Source organism: Mya arenaria, chromosome 13, assembly GCF_026914265.1.
Source record: "Mya arenaria isolate MELC-2E11 chromosome 13, ASM2691426v1".
Lineage (NCBI taxonomy): Eukaryota > Metazoa > Mollusca > Bivalvia > Myida > Myidae > Mya > Mya arenaria.
The window spans coordinates 5520926-5542498 of record NC_069134.1 but is presented as its reverse complement, the minus strand read 5'-3'; the positions used below and the strand labels follow the sequence as shown (position 1 = coordinate 5542498).

General features: G+C 35.7%; 1 protein-coding gene across 2 annotated transcripts in view; it reads left to right on the top strand.

Moving 5' to 3' along the window:
* The window catches only part of LOC128214673 (uncharacterized), a 90242-nt gene that overhangs the window by 52910 nt on the left and 15759 nt on the right, over positions 1–21573 (top strand). The window contains exon 2 of one of the 2 annotated variants that reach the window (XM_052921267.1): positions 7117–7575. The exons of the other annotated variant lie outside the window; for it this stretch is intronic. The gene's annotated coding sequence lies outside the window, so the exon portion shown is untranslated. The remainder of the gene's footprint in view (positions 1–7116; positions 7576–21573) is intronic. 2 annotated transcript variants of the gene reach the window in all.

Here is a 21573-nt window from a genome sequence, read left to right as displayed (position 1 = left end):
GATTGACTGGTTTACTGTACTGTCTAGCAGCTATCGACTATTTGAAGACAGAATGGTTTACTGCTTAAGTTGTTAAATAAGTATAATATCCTGAACTTTATACTCTTTTTTTCTAATATGTTTTCTGGTTTCTGAAGCGTCGAGGAACATCTGCATATGCTTTCTAAAATTGAGGATAAATTTGCCAATTAAAAGCTCCTCGGTTAACAAGCTTTATATCAAAGATAATCATTTAGCATTTCTTCGACTGCCAATCCTCATCGTTCCATTAAACATAAAACTCCTATTAGAGAGCTTAACAAGAAATCATATCTGTCTTAAGAACAGCTTAAAGGATGTATCCGATGTACTGGAGTTCCAATTAGTTTCAATAACAATCTTAAACTATTGTCTCAGCATTCAGTATCTTTACAAATTGCACATCGATATAAGTTATTATCAGACACAACTTTTGTGATTTGATTTATCACTCAACTCAACTCAATATTATTTCATTATATAACAGTTTACATTTAAGTAAAAGCATGTGAAAACTCAATATATATATATGTTAACACTGGTATAAAGAGTTGGGTTAATGGCAACTTCACAACAGGTTTGGAGTTCATCATTATACAAAACAAATATAATTAGTTAAGGGATTGTGGTTAATTTGATTTATCTATAATGATCGATAATATAATGCTTAATTCATGTATTGCTATGTACGCTATGTTTACAAGGATATATTGAAGACTTTAAACAAAATACTATTATACACATATCTGATGACCTTCGGGATGTTATTGAATTACATCTTGAAATCTTCAAAATAACCTTCTATACCTGCATACTACCACTGTTTTATACCGTATAGATCTGGTTTACGATTTACGGTTGCGTAAAAAATAGTTCCCTAGAATTCATTGCAAATCTTAAAAGTTCTTGTCTTTAAGGATCTCAGAGCATAGGGAATATGAATATCATTTTTCGAGAAAGAATATCTCAGATGATGATTGAAAAAGGAAATAAGATGGATTGGGTTTCAAATATGACAATTGCTGTCATAGGAACGTGTAGTATAGTTAGCACGATGTATTCAGATACTTTATAAAGAGAACTAAAAAAATGTTTTTCGCGTTTGATACCTGCATAAATATTGGTTTTCTTTTGTTTTTTCGTTCAAAGAGTTCGTTGAAACACTGTTAAGTTGAACGTTTTTAAACATTTTAGCCTGGTTTTCCGCCAAGAGTTCTTCGTTGCCCTTTTCTTATGAAGACGTGTTTAATAACGTAATATTTTCTTACTCATGTGCTCGCAGTAATAAAAATACTGAAATATCACTGGCCTTTTTAAATTTTACATATGGACATTGTGAACAAAACCAGTGTTTTTCGGCCCTTTTCTCCACATGAAAAAGCATCTAAAATTCTGCCCCATTCCTCTTCTGAAAAAGTATGTATTCCCCCCTACCAAGGTGAAACATCCATTGTATTTTTTGGGGAGCATATGACTAAAGGCGTGTTAAATAAATGGTTTGAAAAAAAAAGTTGAACATAATCACTATCATGTAAGTATTTTTGCCAAAACGATGCTATTTTTTTATTTCCTATCAAAGGGCCCCAACATCATTCCTTAAAAAGTGAAAGAAAACACTGTTCACATGTTGTCTGTTTGCAAGTTGGTGGGGTATTTGAAATTGCTTTAGTTTTAATGATGTAATGGAAACGTGAAAAAGCAGTTTGCACGACATGTTTAAATACTTATTCATTTTTCAAGAATACTCGCTAACAACAATAAAACCATACTGAATGAAAACGTGTCTAGGTTTTACCACGAGTATCATTATTTCAAACTCAAGTTGTCCCAAACAGCTGATAAGGACATCTATCACCTCTGGTTAGGGAATATGAATGTCTCTCCAATGTCAAAGAGTGAAGCCTTTTAACGAAGTGGTATAAAACAGGCGATGTTTAAACAACGGCGTAGCAACGTTTCTCCACTTTGGAGAGTTTTAAAAATCCGACATTAAGTTAACCAAGAATTTAGACATCAAACTAAATATTAACATCTCTTATGTTATGGGTTTTCTTTGAGCCCGTAATACACACTTTTATATAACATTGCACTGTACTACCTCATCCAAAGTATGGGTTTTCTTTGAGCCCGTAATACACACTTTTATATAACATTGCACTGTACTACCTCATCTAAAGTATGGGTTTTCTTTGAGCCCGTAATACACACTTTTATATAACATTGCACTGTCCTACCTCATCCAAAGTATGGGTTTTCTTTGAGCCCGTAATACACACTTTTATATAACTTTGCACTGTCCTACCTCATCCAAAGTATGGGTTTTCTTTGAGCCCGTAATGCACACTTTTATATAGCATTGCACTGTCCTACCTCATCCAAAGTATGGGTTTTCTTTGAGCCCGTAATACACACTTTTATATAACTTTGCACTGTCCTACCTCATCCAAAGTATGGGTTTTCTTTGAGCCCGTAATACACACTTTTATATAACATTGCACTGTCCTACCTCATCCAAACTATGGGTTTTCTTTGGGCCCGTAATACACACTTTTATATAACTTTGCACTGTCCTACCTCATCCAAAGTATGGGTTTTCTTTGGGCCCGTAATACACACTTTTATATAACTTTGCACTGTCCTACCTCATCCAAAGTATGGGTTTTCTTTGGGCCCGTAATACACACTTTTATATAACTTTGCACTGTCCTACCTCATCCAAAGTATGGGTTTTCTTTGGGCCCGTAATACACACTTTTATATAACATTGCACTGTACTACCTCATCCAAAGTATGGGTTTTCTTTGGGCCCGTAATACACACTTTTATATAACTTTGCACTGTCCTACCTCATCCAAAGTATGGGTTTTCTTTGGGCCCGTAATACACACTTTTATATAACTTTGCACTGTCCTACCTCATCCAAAGTATGGGTTTTCTTTGGGCCCGTAATACACACTTTTATATAACATTGCACTGTACTACCTCATCCAAAGTATGGGTTTTCTTTGGGCCCGTAATACACACTTTTATATAACTTTGCACTGTCCTACCTCATCCAAAGTATGGGTTTTCTTTGGGCCCGTAATACACACTTTTATATAACTTTGCACTGTCCTACCTCATCCAAAGTATGGGTTTTCTTTGGGCCCGTAATACACACTTTTATATAACTTTGCACTGTCCTACCTCATCCAAAGTATGGGTTTTCTTTGGGCCCGTAATACACACTTTTATATAACATTGCACTGTACTACCTCATCCAAAGTATGGGTTTTCTTTGGGCCCGTAATACACACTTTTATATAACTTTGCACTGTCCTACCTCATCCAATGTATGGGTTTTCTTTGGGCCCGTAATACACACTTTTATATAACATTGCACTGTCCTACCTCATCCAAAGTATGGGTTTTCTTCGGGCCCGTAATACACACTTTTATATAGCATTGCACTGTCCTACCTCATCCAAAGTATGGGTTTTCTTTGGGCCCGTAATACACACTTTTATATAGCATTGCACTGTCCTACCTCATCCAAAGTATGGGTTTTCTTTGGGCCCGTAATACACACTTTTATAAAACATTGCACTGTCCTACCTCATCCAAAGTATGGGTTTTCTTTGGGCCCGTAATACACACTTTTATATAACATTGCACTGTCCTACCTCATCCAAAGTATGGGTTTTCTTTGGGCCCGTAATACACACTTTTATATAGCATTGCACTGTCCTGCCTCATCCAAAGTATGGGTTTCTTTGGGCCCGTAATACACACTTTTATATAACATTGCACTGTCCTACCTCATCCAAAGTATGGGTTTTCTTTGGGCCCGTAATACACACTTTTATATAGCATTGCACTGTCCTGCCTCATCCAAAGTATGGGTTTTCTTTGGGCCCGTAATACACACTTTTATATAACATTGCACTGTTCTTCCTCATCTAAAGTATGGGTTTTCTTTGGGCCCGTAGTACACACTTTTATATAACATTGCACTGTCCTACCTCATCCAAAGTATGGGTTTTCTTTGGGCCCGTAATACACACTTTTATATAGCATTGCACTGTCCTACCTCATCCAAAGTATGGGTTTTCTTTGAGCCCGTAATACACACTTTTATATAACATTGCACTGTCCTACCTCATCCAAAGTATGGGTTTTCTTTGGGCCCGTAATACACACTTTTATATAACATTGCACTGTCCTACCTCATCCAAAGTATGGGTTTTCTTTGGGCCCGTAATACACACTTTTATATAACATTGCACTGTCCTACCTCATCCAAAGTATGGGTTTTCTTTGGGCCCGTAATACACACTTTTATATAACATTGCACTGTCCTACCTCATCCAAAGTATGGGTTTTCTTTGGGCCCGTAATACACACTTTTATATAACATGGCACTGTCCTACCTCATCCAAAGTATGGGTTTTCTTTGGGCCCGTAATACACACTTTTATATAACATGGCACTGTCCTACCTCATCCAAAGTATGGGTTTTCTTTGGGCCCGTAATACACACTTTTATAAAACATTGCACTGTCCTACCTCATCCAAAGTATGGGTTTTCTTTGGGCCCGTAATACACACTTTTATATAACATTGCACTGTCCTACCTCATCCAAAGTATGGGTTTTCTTTGGGCCCGTAATACACACTTTTATATAACATTGCACTGTCCTACCTCATCCAAAGTATGGGTTTACTTTGAGCCCGTTGTAAACACTTTTATATAACATTGCACTGTCCTACCTCATCCAAAGTATGGGTTTTCTTTGGGCCCGTAATACACACTTTTATATAACATTGCACTGTCCTACCTCATCCAAAGTATGGGTTTTCTTTGGGCCCGTAATACACACTTTTATATAACATTGCACTGTCCTACCTCATCCAAAGTATGGGTTTTCTTTGGGCCCGTAATACACACTTTTATATAACATTGCACTGTCCTACCTCATCCAAAGTATGGGTTTTCTTTGGGCCCGTAATACACACTTTTATATAACATGGCACTGTCCTACCTCATCCAAAGTATGGGTTTTCTTTGGGCCCGTAATACACACTTTTATAAAACATTGCACTGTCCTACCTCATCCAAAGTATGGGTTTTCTTTGGGCCCGTAATACACACTTTTATATAACATTGCACTGTCCTACCTCATCCAAAGTATGGGTTTTCTTTGGGCCCGTAATATACACTTTTATATAACTTTGCACTGTCCTACCTCATCCAAAGTATGGGTTTTCTTTGGGCCCGTAATACACACTTTTATATAACATTGCACTGTCCTACCTCATCCAAAGTATGGGTTTTCTTTGGGCCCGTAATACACACTTTTATATAACATTGCACTGTCCTACCTCATCCAAAGTATGGGTTTTCTTTGGGCCCGTAATACACACTTTTATATAACATTGCACTGTCCTACCTCATCCAAAGTATGGGTTTTCTTTGGGCCCGTAATACACACTTTTATATAACATTGCACTGTCCTACCTCATCCAAAGTATAGGTTTTCTTTGGGCCCGTAATACACACTTTTATATAACATTGCACTGTCCTACCTCATCCAAAGTATGGGTTTTCTTTGGGCCCGTAATACACACTTTTATATAGCATTGCACTGTCCTACCTCATCCAAAGTATGGGTTTTCTTTGAGCCCGTAATACACACTTTTATATAACATTGCACTGTCCTACCTCATCCAAAGTATGGGTTTTCTTTGAGCCCGTAATACACACTTTTATATAACATTGCACTGTCCTACCTCATCCAAAGTATGGGTTTTCTTTGAGCCCGTAATACACACTTTTATATAACATTGCACTGTCCTACCTCATCCAAAGTATGGGTTTTCTTTGGGCCCGTAATACACACTTTTATATAACATTACACTGTCCTACCTCATCCAAAGTATGGGGTTTTTTTGAGCCCGTAATACACACTTTTATATAACATTGCACTGTCCTACCTCATCCAAAGTATGGGTTTTCTTTGGGCCCGTAATACACACTTTTATATAACATTACACTGTCCTACCTCATCCAAAGTATGGGTTTTCTTTGGGCCCGTAATACACACTTTTATATAACATTGCACTGTCCTACCTCATCCAAAGTATGGGTTTTCTTTGGGCCCGTAATACACACTTTTATATAACATTACACTGTCCTACCTCATCCAAAGTATGGGTTTTCTTTGGGCCCGTAATACACACTTTTATATAACTTTGCACTGTCCTACCTCATCCAAAGTATGGGTTTTCTTTGGGCCCGTAATACACACTTTTATATAACATTGCACTGTCCTACCTCATCCAAAGTATGGGTTTTCTTTGGGCCCGTAATACACACTTTTATATAACATTGCACTGTCCTACCTCATCCAATGTATGGGTTTTCTTTGGGCCCGTAATACACACTTTTATATAACATTGCACCGGCGTACCCCATCCAAAGCATAGGTTTATGTTGAGCCCGTAGTACACCCTGTCATATAATATTGTACTGTCTGTCCTACCTCATCCAAAGCATGGGTTTATGTTGAGCTCGTAGTACACCCTGTCATATAATATTGTACTGTCCTTCCTCATCCAAAGCATAGGTTTATGTTGAGCCCGTAGTACACCCTGTCATATAACATTGTACTGTCTGTCCTACCTTATCCAAAGCATAGGTTTATGTTGAGCCCGTAGTACACCCTGTCATATAACATTGTACTGTCCTACCTCATCCAAAGCATGGGTTTATGTTGAGCCCGTTGTACACCCTGTCATATAACATTGCACTGTCCTACCTCATCCAAAGTATGGGTTTATGTTGAGCCCGTAGTACAGCCTGCTATATAACATTTGAAACAGCAGGGATATGCTCATCTTTCACTCAAATACTGTTGAAAGGAATAGGAATCAAGGCCAGACAAACAGGAGACTCAACGACACACGACAAAATACACTACAAAATTTAATATCACCATTGGTCAATGTTCTGATATCTGCCTTGGGGCGGCAGTGCAAACTAAGATTAAAACCAACAATTAAGATGAAAAATGTACCAAATGTTGGTGTAAATCACTTAAAATGACTGATCTTTTCCAGATCTTGATGACAAGAAAGCTGCGTAGAACATTTACCACCACACGAACTTCGTTTGAAGACATTCTTGAAACTTAAATCTAGGATGTCAATTGAAGCTCAGTTGCAACATGCCGTTAGCGTTTAGAAACTGTCATAGAAAAAACAGTATTGAATTTCCAAACGCCTGGATAAACTGAAAAAGCAATACATAGATGACAAACGGCACAGAATTAAACTAATAGAGCGAGGAGCAGTGTCCATTGCGAATCTAAATCTGACTTCACTGGATTCCGATATCGTGCCAGTATGGATGTTTCATATAGATTGTCTCATTTCTTAGAAACAGATTAACCGCGGAACACAGAGTGGATGGCAGAGTAAATGTATCAATGAGGATTTCGTTATTGGAGTACATATTGATTAAAAAACAAAACAATGGATAACTGTGAACGGCGATGACAGCCTTAGGAATCACTAAAGGTAAGAACACCTTTTCAAACAACTGTTGTTGCGTTGCTATTAGCAATAGATTCCACAAATCATAAATTCCACAGATCGTTAAATGTCTTAAACCACGTTTTCATCTATCGAAAGCTTTAGTCGGTTTTTTTTTTCAGTCTTAAGCGGATTTTCATATCATTTAAATGGTCACATTTTCTTTCATCAGGTTTACCTAGCCACGTATCTTGAATAATACTATATAGATGACCCCTATGGAATAAATATAATGACTCGGCGCCGGAACGCGAAACATGTTTTTTCTGCGAATGGAGAGGTCTAATATATGACATCCTTGTTCTTATCCTTATCCATGTTCACCCTATGTAATATTGATGTAAATAAGTGAAAGACGGATTATTTTCTCACGAATACACTTCTGCTTCATATGGCAACTGAATTTGATCAAAGGAATCGGAATATTTTAAGATTAATTTGTTTAATTTATAAAATATGTTCCAAAAATGCCAAAAATATGTATTTGATATTCACAGATCATGAAAACTAATTGTGTATAAAATCCTCTGCAAATTAAAAGACGGTGTGTAGACGGTTGACACTATCCTAAAACAACAAAAGAACCCGCACATGGGTTAACAAGATGTCTACATCACAGGAATCCGAACCCATCATTTTGGTTGACATACAAACAGATCCAGAAATTCATTCAAATAATAAACTGTGTTCAAAAGAACATTCTACGTATGTGACAAGCCGTAAAATCATTTGTGTCTGTTATCGTGTGATCATTAATCATAAAAAAAAAAACATCAAGGAAAAAAATACGAAACAAATACAGAATGTCACATATGAAATATTAGAAATATTTTTAAAAAAGAAATTCGATGCATTTCATCGATACATATTTGGCTTTACCAGTATTGAAGAGGCTGGTACGGAAATTTTCAGATGCACGACTGAAATATGCTCTAATTGCTATTTCAGAAAGTTTGGTCATTCACAGAGACAATTGATCATTCATCATTAATCCTTCCGATAGACATTTACACCTTATATTAAAGATTCGTGCAATCGGCTATGAATAAGAGTACATTTTTGTTTTAAAATACAAGGCAAATTACTATCAGAAATAGCTATCATGCCTGTATTAGGAGCATATAGATTATCAACTTTATAAAGTAACTCGACAAACAAACACTATTGGGAAATAGCGTGGACCATTAGGCAATATGTATTCCAAAAGTATTTGAACATCTTATGCAAATACTTATATTCCAGGAAAAATATTGATAACAATTATCCAAAGCATGACCATATATTTCAATGTTTACTTACGTTAACGATGTCACGTAACAGAGTTACGTATTGAATGTGACGTAATACGTTATATTTAAGATATAATTAAGATTTAATTAAATGGATATGTGTCTACATACTGTATGTTTAGTAATGTAGGGCATATTTGATTGTCATTTGAATATGAAAGTGGTTGACAGCCGACCTGGTACAAATGTACAAAATGGTCATGTTAATTACAAAAACGTGTATTCCTTGGGTTGTAAAGCTGTCATATTCAGACCACAAATTAGTATAAGAGAGATGATTTTGGATGTAAAAAGAGAGGGGTTAGGCAAGGCAAGGCAAGGAGAGCGGCCTTGGGTCCTTAATGGACGGCAGTTAGGATGCGGGATTACCTTAAATGTCATGCTGTATTTAGAACTTATTATTATACTTAGAAAGAACGTGGAACAATAAAGAAATGACATTCGAACGGTTGTTGTTTAATAACTTAAAGACTTCCAACAGTTTAAGTGAACACTTAGAGAGTTCTGTGGCTGTTACGTCACAACGACCAGCTTAGTTTCACCGGTAAATCAAAGTGAAGAGGTTGAGTGTTTAGTCACAAAGGAATATATTTAGAGAACACATACATTCAGACATTTCAGAGGTAACTGTATGGATCAAGGTTCATCGTTTTCATTTTCTACATCATACTTTCTGGATATGTGCGCTAATTTGCCGTATACAATTCAATGGTCTGTTTATTCTGAACTCATTAAAAAATATGTGATAAGCGCTCTTCCTATTTGAAATATTTTATTTGCCTGATCATGTAGTTTTATTCCTGGCCCATAGTTTCAATCAATACTGTTTTATGATGGTTACTTTCAAGTAAAGCTAAGTGCTGCGGGAAGTTTTGATTCTCCAGAGAATTTTAATGATCTATAAGTACGTAATAAATATTGCAGTGTTTCTTTGAATTTACGATGATCTCTATTAACTACGCCATTCATTTTAAATTGAATATTTTCCCGATGTACTTCATATTATCATATCATATCAGTCAATCAATAATATGTTATTTTATTTTCTCCGTGGATAAGCATACACATGTTATAAACAAAAACACATACATTTGCTTATAACATTCGGTTAACAAAGCAATAATTGATATAAACAACGATTCGTGTGCGAAAATGTTGAATTCAGAGTATTTTTAATTGATCCTTTTTAACCAATACCATCAGAAACGAGCCAATTCCATTAGAAACGAACCAATACCATTAGAAACGAACCAATGTCATTAGAAACGAACTAACACCATTAAAAACTAATACCTTAAGAAACAAACCGATACCATAAGAAACGAATCAATACCATTAGAAAGGAACCGAACTCATAAGAAACGAACCAATACCATTAGAATCCAACCAATATGATTAGAAACGAGACAATACCATTACAAACGAACCGATATCATTAGAAACGAACTAATATAATTATAAATGAACCGATACCATTAGAAACGAACAAATACCATTAGAAACGAACAAATACCATTCGAACCAATACCACAAGAAACTAATCAACACCATTAAAAACCAAACCATTAGAAACGAATCAATACAATTAGAAACGAACAGAAATCATAACAGACGAACCAATTCCATTAGAATCCAACCAATATGATTAGAAACGAGCAAATACCATTAGAACGACCCAATACAATTAAAAACGAACCGATATCATTAAAAACGAATCAATATCATAATAAATGAACCGATTCCATTAGAAACGAACCAGTACCACTAGAAACTTACAAATACCATTAGAAACTAGTCAATTTAATTACTGTGTAATGGGTATACAGGGTACCTGCATGAATCCAACATAATGTCATAATTAAATAATTAAACTTGTTAAAGGTGAATGTTGGTAGAAGATTAACAGACTGAGTGTTAGTAGCAAATACATAGACTCCGTGCTGCCAATACACGACATATCGCATCTTGATCAGTATGCGTTAAGTCTACTCGCTTGCAGATTTTCTAGTAGATGTTCGTTTATCTTTGTGTGAATTTGGGTACACTTTGATTTCATCTGCGTATCATCTGATATCGAACCCCATTTCTTCAAGTTACGTTTGTACTTTTCATCGTAATAGAATGTTCTTTTGATTTTATTGCATAAAGATGCTGTTGGAATCAAGATTGATAAACATTTTAAAAGCTTTGCTTAAGGCTCAATTTTGATTAATGCGTTTGTTCTTTTTTGTTATTAACGAAACATTGATACAGGTTAGCCATTCCTTGCTCTTATAATTTGATTTATAACGGTAATCATTCTTTCTTCCCTACTTAAACCAAGAAGATTAGACATGAAAATCTTATTTTTGTGTGTTGAACTGCGAAATTATTTCTGTTCGAAATTACTTGTTGTTCGAAAGTTTTTGTTGTTCCGGGCTAAACTTCACATTTAGTCTATTGCAGTGAAACTATTGTTATTACGCCCAAGCATAACAATGAAAGAGAAACTAGCGACAAACTTTGAACAACAACAAGATTTATGTACGAACAGTTTAACAAATTATTTAAAACAAATAGTTTTGATAAAATTAAAATACCTTGTATATAAAAACAATTTCAAAAGTCTAAAAGTTCACAATATGTTTTTACTGATCCTGGTATTTTTAATGTCCACAGATCGAAATGAGCATGAACTATTGAACACACTATATGAGCACTATGTATTCAAACAACCCTTTAAGAATAACTCCCACAAAAAGTTGAAATGTAATCTTCACAGAATAATTTAATCGAATCCAAGATTTAAGAAATGTTCCAGCACTGGTAAAACTTTAATGTTACCCCAAAGGTCAAAGATCAGAAATATTGCCCTAAGACACCAAATAAGAATATTCCAGAGAATTTAACAAAACTCCCTTAGCATCGCGCAGGAATCTTATTTATTTTAAAACTTCTATTGATGGAAATAAATATATAGATCTTGAATATTCTAAACATTGCTTAAACAAATCCTGATGAATACAATAGAAAATTATCACAGGGGAAACACATACACTTTGATGAATTTAGGTCAGCTAACAACAATACAACTGGATTATCAAACGGCGATGTATTGAATTCCCAATAAAAAAACAGTCGTCGAAAAATGAAATAAATAAACCGTGTTAAGAGACACAGGGTAAGGCCTAAATGACAAAGAGGCTTTCTAGGTGCGCAATGTCTCTTTTATTTAAACCAATAGCATTCTGTATTGTTTCTTTGAGATACACAACCGAACAGCCCTGAACATGTATGTATTCACCAAGGGCGGTCTAACAAGCCATGTAAAATGACGACAAATAATAAGAAATTGTACTAGTTTATTTCAATATATACGGCCATAAAACACTTGATTCCTTGTTTCTGGATCCATTTGCCACACTACCATTGGTACTGAAGTCTCGGATTGGGCTAAGACTGTATATTGACATAGTAATAAAACAACACAGTCAACAAGATGTGAACCCCTCATTGCATTGAATGGCTTAATTTGAACAGTTTTTTTAAACTTTGTTCAATGATCTAAGAAAAACAAAGAAATAGCATAATACACTGTGGAAAGAGTATTGGGCAATGTGTTACAACTTCAACATAGATATTAACGCCATCCGTGGTGATAATTAAGACAATACTTCAGAGGAGCACCATACATCCAAAGAACCGCTCCTGTTTCTATGTAGTATAATTCGTTATTCACGGCTCGTCTGTGACAGGACGTATTGACATCGGGGAGGACAGCAACTGTGATATACTGTGAGTTCTACCTTTCCTCGCCATGCGAGCCCTGTCGTCACCAGATGCCCCCTTAGGCTTTGCGCCAGTAGTTTAGGCTAGGTTCTGGTATTTACGAACTTAAAGTGTTGGAATAGCTATGTCTATGTTCACATGCTCACAGCTTTGTCTACGCATAATAACACTGTACAGGTGACACTTATCGCTCCTTTCTCGTGCCTTTACTATTCCCCTTTTAAAGTTTATGTACTAGAGCACATGTCTCTCCAGTGCTTCGACCTGTTCTAATAAAGAAAGTTATACATTTCCTATGGGCCGATTTATGAACTGTTTAGCTTTATTCCATTAAAAGAACGTAACATTTGATCTGATATCATCAATGCTGTACTTTTTTCCTCTAAAAATATATATGTTTAGAGCTGATGTGATGCCGATCAATATTCCATAGCTAAGTTAATAGATGAGTGGTAATTTGGTCGATGGACAATACTTTTATCTGAGGTCGTCAGTAAATGAAGCTACACAGTGTGTGGACAGCCCGCTGTGTAACATGGTACACTTGTTCTAAATTCAGTGTTCTTAACATAACAGGTGAGATTGGAAGCATATTTAAATGTTTGCACAGTATGCAATTGAAATCAGTTGCAATGACATTGAAAAATGGTAGATATATACACGTGCAGTTTGTGGGGCTGCGAATTTCGCCTTCGTCCGGATCTGTTTGTTTCTTGTTCGTTATGTTTGTGGCATTGTTCAGTATTGCTATACATTGTTGTCCTTATAAATGTTATTTGTAATAAGTGCTCATCTCCTTAGAGATGTGGTGTGCTATTTCATAAAAGTTTGCATATTCCATCTGCTTTGTATAAGCCATGTTTATTAAATAAGCGCAAAACCATTTTGAACCTAGAATGATTCCCTTAAATCGATCTGAGCTTGTGATTCTCTTTCCTGCATTTCCCGAAGTCTTGACCGTGGACACCATTACACTGTTAGACATTTGCCTTCAATGTTATCGGTACCTGAACTTGCCACTTATCTGGACAAAACGTGGTTTTCCGATATCAACCAAATATTACATCAGGGCCATGTTTTGCAAGTGCCCATAGCAATTTCAAGATGTTTACTAATTGAATGATCTTTTGTGAGAAACCATACCCAACCTAAAGCAAAAGTTTGTAGTTTGTTCTTCCCAGTGATATATATTCGGAAATGTATTCAATGTAAAGTCCATCCGTCAAATAAACAAGCAAACGCTGTGATAGTCCATCCATAACTATACTTTATTTCGTCAAGGCTTTCAGAGCAGCGCTGTTTCTCAACACCAGGTCTGGTCTGTACCAATATTTCATTGTATAAAGTGTTCATCCATAGCTAAGAGGGAACCTCATTAAACTTTAAATTGGCGACTCATTCATTCGTCAACAGAAGCATTCCAATTTGCGTTTAGGATAGTCCCTGTGGATGAAAATAATAGTATTAATTATAACATAAATTCACATTTTAAGCCACAAAAGATATAAGATTCCCATTTAAAGAAGTAAGTTATATAATATTCACTTTCTTTTAAAAACAGTACGTCAACGTAAGATCTATAGGACTTTTATCAAGACGGTCGCAAATCATTTATTAAAATGATAAGATATTAATATTGCCATAAGATTTTTTTCAATCATCTCTTACGTGATGTATGTGACAAGTGCAATGTAATATATACGAAATTCAGAAAATAACGCAAATCACAGTAACATAGGGCTGTGATGCCAATGAAGCTTCATTATGATTGTTCAAACTCAAATAACATAAGCTTAGTGTCATTTTATTATTAAACATGTTTCCCATATATTTAATTTCAAATGTAACTAAGACTAAACTATGTATGTATATCAGGCTGTTAACATATCAATAAGAATGTCCAGTCGCCTGACAACGTATAGCTATCCCATTTCACATACCTAGGACATTTCCTGTATTATAAATACACGATTCTCCTTTTAAGGCCAGCGTGTATGACCTGTATAAATTTCATCACACACCAAATCATGGAGGTTGACAATCATGGAAAACATGTGTAAAATCTAAGGGTTTTCACTTCCTGACTACGCAATTTGAGACTGTTTCAAAGCAGTGTGAATGGTAAATGAGGGAGGCATTTTACGGCTTCAGTTACCACGTTATTCCACATTATCGAGATATAAAACCAAATGGAAACATTATGCCATAACAATTTTCAAATAATGCAAAATAATATCGATTGGCGCCAAACAGCAGTAATCTATCACGCTAGTCACGTTTCTTCAGTTTTCTGTGGTGAGATTTGTTATTTCATGACATGGGATTTGGTCACATTCTCCAATCTGTATCTTATGATAAGTACAAGCACTAACATATTTATATTAAAGTTATCAACGCGATAGGGTAAATATTCTACAGGCGAAGTAGATCAAGCTTGGATCAATGGAAGCTCGTCAATATATGGCAAACATTTCCTCTTTATTTAAATATTGTCTTAGTCATTAATATCTGGACATTTCTAATAATTGATCAAAGTCATACACAAACAGTTGTGTTCAAAACTTCAGAATTTGGAACGGTAATATTGAGCGGATGGAGAACAGTATAAAAAGTAAATTTATTTCGTATTTAATCTTTGATATCATTTTCTGAATTCCTGTTAACGATGTATAAGAAATGAAAGAAGAGTCTATCCACAGATTCCATTTTCCGGCCAAGCGCGATCACTCGCAGCTACAATGACATTGCTCCTAACTAGACGTATTTCAATGTCGCTGGCAGCCAGGCTTTAGTTCAATAACTTTATGTGCAGTCATGTCACGATTTATAGTTTTTTTCAGGACATCAGATGTTATTTGCAGACATCGGAAATGATGTAAACAATCAGATTGGTTCTAAATTTCAAGGTTTATTCCTACAGTCATGGCACATTTGAACACTAGAAACATATTATTATACAGACCGTGCATGGTTTTAATGTTACACATCACTGTTCAATCTGATGATGTTGTTGCGGTTAACCAGATATTCACTGATACTAGCCCGAATTAATAAAGTAACTATTCTTATCCTTAATTCACTGGAAAGCATGGGCTACAAAATCGCTCAAACGTATTGATGTTTTAATGTTCTTTTTTAAATAGTTTCTATTAAAAATATCATGCTGATAAGCCACTGTGTGTAGCGTTCGTTTACGCTTCTTAGAGTTAATAAAGTTTTATCCTCGCCCATTGGCTGCATTATGGCTTGACCCTGCCGTGACGAATAAAGTCTATTGAATTTGATAAGTGACAGATTAGAAAAGTCCGCTGCTTAAATTCCCTTGGTGAGTCAGAAAGGTGCCCATGGCCAAATCTGGTCAGGCAGTGGCTAAAAACAGGGGAGGCGGAAATACCCAAATTTGGTCATGAGTAAAAATATTTTGTTATCGAGAATTTGGTCAAAATAAAATGTAACGAGTGAAGCTGAAGGAAAATCATACACAATGGCAGTCATTTGGTAACTCCTTGTGAAATATTACACTCAAAGATTGACAACAAATCATAACCTGATACTTATTATTGTAATTTACACGAGTTTCAATCCAGAAAAGTGTTTTTCTATCAATTAAATCTAGATAAAGATTGATTCATGAAAAATAATAATATGAGAGTTCTAGGGTAAGACAAAATTAGTTTAACAAAGCAGTAAATGATTATGGCTTTGTATTTTGGAAATTCTCAGTATTATGTAGGTCTTATAGTTTCCACTGTATTATCTCTATAAAAAAGATCCAATGCAAAAACACAGGTTATCCCTCGACAACCTTGAACGGTTTTCAAGATGAAAGGAACAACTGACCTTTTTGTATGACTGTGCTTATTTAAAAAAAAACACTAATCGATATACTGCCTTGGCATGGGTTATTCATGTCATAGAGGTGGGTGTACACTGGTCTCAAATATAATCAAACACTATCGGAATAAGATACGAATTTGACACGCGCTATTGTAAGCATGTGTGGTGGGAGGAGGGGGCAGCCGTGATCTATTGTGTGTTTTTATGGCATCTCTTTCGACGGTAATGGAATTTGTCGACCATTTTACAACCATTGCTTAGACTTATGAGGACAAGAACGTGTGGAATATTCACAGTCAACGACTCATGACCATACTGGTACATTTAACAGAACTATTTCGCTAGATGTTCTCCTATTCTAGTCTAATAATATAAGGCTAACTCGTATATTGAATATGTTACTTAAGGATTTCAATGCCAGCTTCTGAAGTACGTAATGATGTGACGTTTGAGTGGTGTTGATTCAATCGATAGCCCGTCGTTTACTTAGCTAATAGCGGAGTTGTAAATTTGTCGATCGACAGTAATTGTAAGGACGTCAATGACGATATACGGCGTAGACAGTCGACGAAGACAGTTAAAACGATAAAATGATGAGAGTCGCTCTTACAAACATTTTACCGTACAATCGTACAGAGGATTTAAGAGTAATGTTGAAAAAATCGTCCTGACATTGTTTGTTTTGGGCTGTAATGTTGAGTTCAAGTGGATTACATCGCCGTAACTACATGTCCAATCAAAGGTATACATTAAACATATTAAACAACTGTTAAAGGAACATTTTCTCCATCAGAATAACCAAATACCCAGTAGAAACCTACTCAAACCTGAGCGCCAACCTCATTTTAAATTTCACGCGAGCACTTGCAGTATTTTAATTGATAGTATAAACATCATTGAATGCCTTTATATATCACTATTGATAAAAATAGTAAAATCAAAGTTTATTTTGTAAATGATAGGTCTCCGCGGGTAAAAATATTAAAGACCTAATAATAAATCGGTTGTGTTATCTAACAACAATTCATTATAGTTATATCTTTACTTGGTCGTCATTAAAACATTGCATACGACGGGGTACATTTTGAAAATTATGTGCTCTTTCGTACCATAAATGTATATATATACGTGTTTTGTGCCTATATTTGTAACATTTAATGGAAGCTTTGAAAGGCTGGTAGGCACGACAAGCGTGATTGTACTTTTTTTACAATTCTGTTTACAGGCAGTGAAAATCGAATAAAAATCCTCCCAGTTGTCTCAACCTGTAACCAATAAGCGCCTGTTGTCTCAACCTGTAACCAATAAGCGCCTGTTGTCTCAACCTGTAACCAATAAGCGCCTGTTGTCTCAACCTGTAACCAATAAGCGCCTGTTGTCTCAACCTGTAACCAATAAGCGCCTGTTGTCTCAACCTGTAACCAATAAGCGCCTGTTGTCTCAACCTGTAACCAATAAGCGCCTGTTGTCTCAACCTGTAACCAATAAGCGCCTGTTGTCTCAACCTGTAACCAATAAGCGCCTGTTGTCTCAACCTGTAACCAATAAGCGCCTGTTGTCTCAACCTGTAACCAATAAGCGCCTGTTGTCTCAACCTGTAACCAATAAGCGCCTGTTGTCTCAACCTGTAACCAATAAGCGCCTGTTGTCTCAACCTGTAACCAATAAGCGCCTGTTGTCTCAACCTGTAACCAATAAGCGCCTGTTGTCTCAACCTGTAACCAATAAGCGCCTGTCATTATCTAAGAATAGGTGATTGTAAAGTGCTAAATTTTTAATACAATTACAATTAGCTAGTTTCATTACATAAACTGATATACCTATATGTGCTGTTATGTATTTGACGCAATACTGGAACTATCACAGTACTTATACATTACCATTGACGACAATTTATGCCAAAACTCGCCCAAAGTCGGCTTATACGAGTTTCTGCCGTTTTGATAAGCTAACGAACTCGGCAAATACGGGATACGAGGAATGCACCATTTTTATTGGCTGTCAAAACTCATCCCTTATACGAGAATGCTATAAATAGTCAGCACTACTGCTGACCTCAGACTTCGGACAAATAACCCGGACAATTTGAAAAAAAATAAAATAACTATTTAATGAGTATTTTATTAATTATTTTCTGCATAAGTATCTTTGATTATCTATTCCTTCTCTCAATCACCATTTTTTAAGATTCTTCGGCTTTCTTTTAAATTCATGTTAGCGTTACAATCGTATGAATGTATTTAAACAAAGTGGTCTTCAATTGGCACTATTTTAAACCGTTCAACACCTTACCTCTCATTTTGAAACCCCGACACATCTGTTTTCCTTTTAACGTGTCATGTCTAAAAGTAGATCTACCGGAGCCTGATTTCATTATGTACACCTATGGCCTAAATATTTCATTGCACTCATCTTTTACACGTAGAATACGAAAATTGACAAAATATTTTTTACACATTCGGTTCTCCCCTAGAATACCTAAACATCGGCCAGTTTCAAAAAGCAATTTACGACTAAGAAATAATTTAGCTAATGATTTTCTGGCATAAAATGATAAACTGCTACAAAGTTATATTTCTAGGTTAAGTACATTTCCGAACCAAACATGTCTCTAACATTTCTGACTCTATCTAGTCTCCAACATTTCCGAACCAATCATGTCTCTAACATTTCCGAACCAATCCTGTCTCTAACATTTCCGAACCAATCATGTCTCTAACATTTCTGACTCTATCTAGTCTCCAACATTTCCGAACCAATCATGTCTCTAACATTTCTGACTCTATCTAGTCTCCAACATTTCCGAACCAATCATGTCTCTAACATTTCTGACTCTATCTAGTCTCCAACATTTCCGAACCAATCATGTCTCTAACATTTCTGACTCTATCTAGTCTCCAACATTTCCGAACCAATCATGTCTCTATCATTTCTGACTCTATCTAGTCTCCAACATTTCCGAACCAATCATGTCTCTTACATTTCTGACTCTATCTAGTCTCCAACATTTCCGAACCAATCATGTCTCTAACATTTCTGACTCTATCTAGTCTCAAACATTTCCGAACCAATCGTGTCTCTAACATTTCTGAACCAATCATGTCTCTAACATTTCTGACTCTATCTAGTCTCTAACATTTCCGAACCAATCATGTCTCTAACATTTCTGAACCAATCATGTCTCTAACATTTCTGACTCTATCTAGTCTCCAACATTTCCGAACCAATCATGTCTCTATCATTTCTGACTCTATCTAGTCTCCAACATTTCCGAACCAATCGTGTCTCTAACATTTCTGAACCAATCATGTCTCTAACATTTCTGACTCTATCTAGTCTCTAACATTTCCGAACCAATCATGTCTCTAACATTTCTGAACCAATCATGTCTCTAACATTTCTGACTCTATCTAGTCTCTAACATTTCCGAACCAATCATGTCTCTAACATTTCTGACTCTATCTAGTCTCCAACATTTCCGAACCAAACATGTCTCTATCATTTCTGACTCAATCTAGTCTCTAACATTTCCGAACCAAACATGTCTCTAACATTTCTGACTCTATCTAGTCTCCAACATTTCCGAACCAAACATGTCTCTATCATTTCTGACTCTATCTAGTCTCCAACATTTCCGAACCAAACATGTCTCTAACATTTCTGACTCTATCTAGTCTCCAACATTTCCGAACCAAACATGTCTCTATCATTTCTGACTCTATCTAGTCTCTAACATTTTCGAACCAATCTTGTCTCTAACATTCCGAACCAATCATGTCTCTAACATTTCCGAACCAATCATGTCTCTAACATTTTCGAACCAATCATGTCTCTAACATTTCCGACTTTATCTAGTCTGCAACATTTCCGAACCAATCATGTCTCTATCATTTCTGACTCTATCTAGTCTCTAACATTTTCGAACCAATCTTGTCTCTAACATTCCGAACCAATCATGTCTCTAACATTTCCGAACCAATCATGTCTCTAACATTTTCGAACCAATCATGTCTCTAACATTTCCGACTTTATCTAGTCTGCAACATTTCCGAACCAATCATGTCTCTAAGAGTTCCGAACAAATCTTGTTTTTTTTACAATGAAGCTTCCTTTGGTTAAAAGATGTATCAATTGTAACGCTCAAGTTATTTGCAAAAGTGCAATCTTAATTCATGATGCAAGGTTATTCTAATAGTAAACCTTAATGTTTTAAATAACTAACTAAATAAATAAATACATTGCTAAATGATTTCATGAACATTTAATAAATCACGGAAGAAAAGAGAAGATATCACGATACGATAATTCAAGTCACATGGACAAAAGAGGGGTCGTATCATACGATTAGTAGCTAAAATAGCTATTTCGAAACTCATGGCTCGATATGTCCGTTTTTGGCAATGTTTATTTGAGTTTGCATGTAAAACTTTCTATTCAGTTCCACTAAGTGATACACTCGTTAATAAGGTGGCCCGAAATGCCATCTATTTTGATAATGACTGTTCTCCTGTGTCTTTCGTTTCCAAAGAAATAATGAACTTCTGGCATTAGGTAGATAATAGCTTATTGATTAATGTTGAGCTGTAAATAATACGGATATGGGTTTTAAGCACAGCATGGGAGTTTAATATGAGTCCAAGTGTCAAAACAGTGTAAAACACCTATCTGCCATCTTTATCAAGTTTTTGGTTGAAAATAAGCATTCCATAACTATTTATTTTACATTTTAATTCATTTCCTGACACTCTCGAAGCATTCTTTGAAATTCATGATCCTACGATAGTTTGCCGCTCGCTCATTGTTAAGATTACCCTCTTCATGGTTTCCATGAGTCATGTCGACTGATTCTTGCTGAATTTATCCCCACATATGCTCCATCTTAATAGAGTTCAATTTTCTGCAGGGCTGATTGAAAACGTGCCGACGACTTGGCGTGTATGACATCCCACTATAAATAGACGGATGTATTAGTTGCATAACTGAATAAATACAATGTGTGTTTTTTCTATTTTTTTGTTGTAAAGGAACAGTAACTAAACTAGTGTTTTATTATAAAAAACAGGTTAAACGAATTATATAACTATGATTC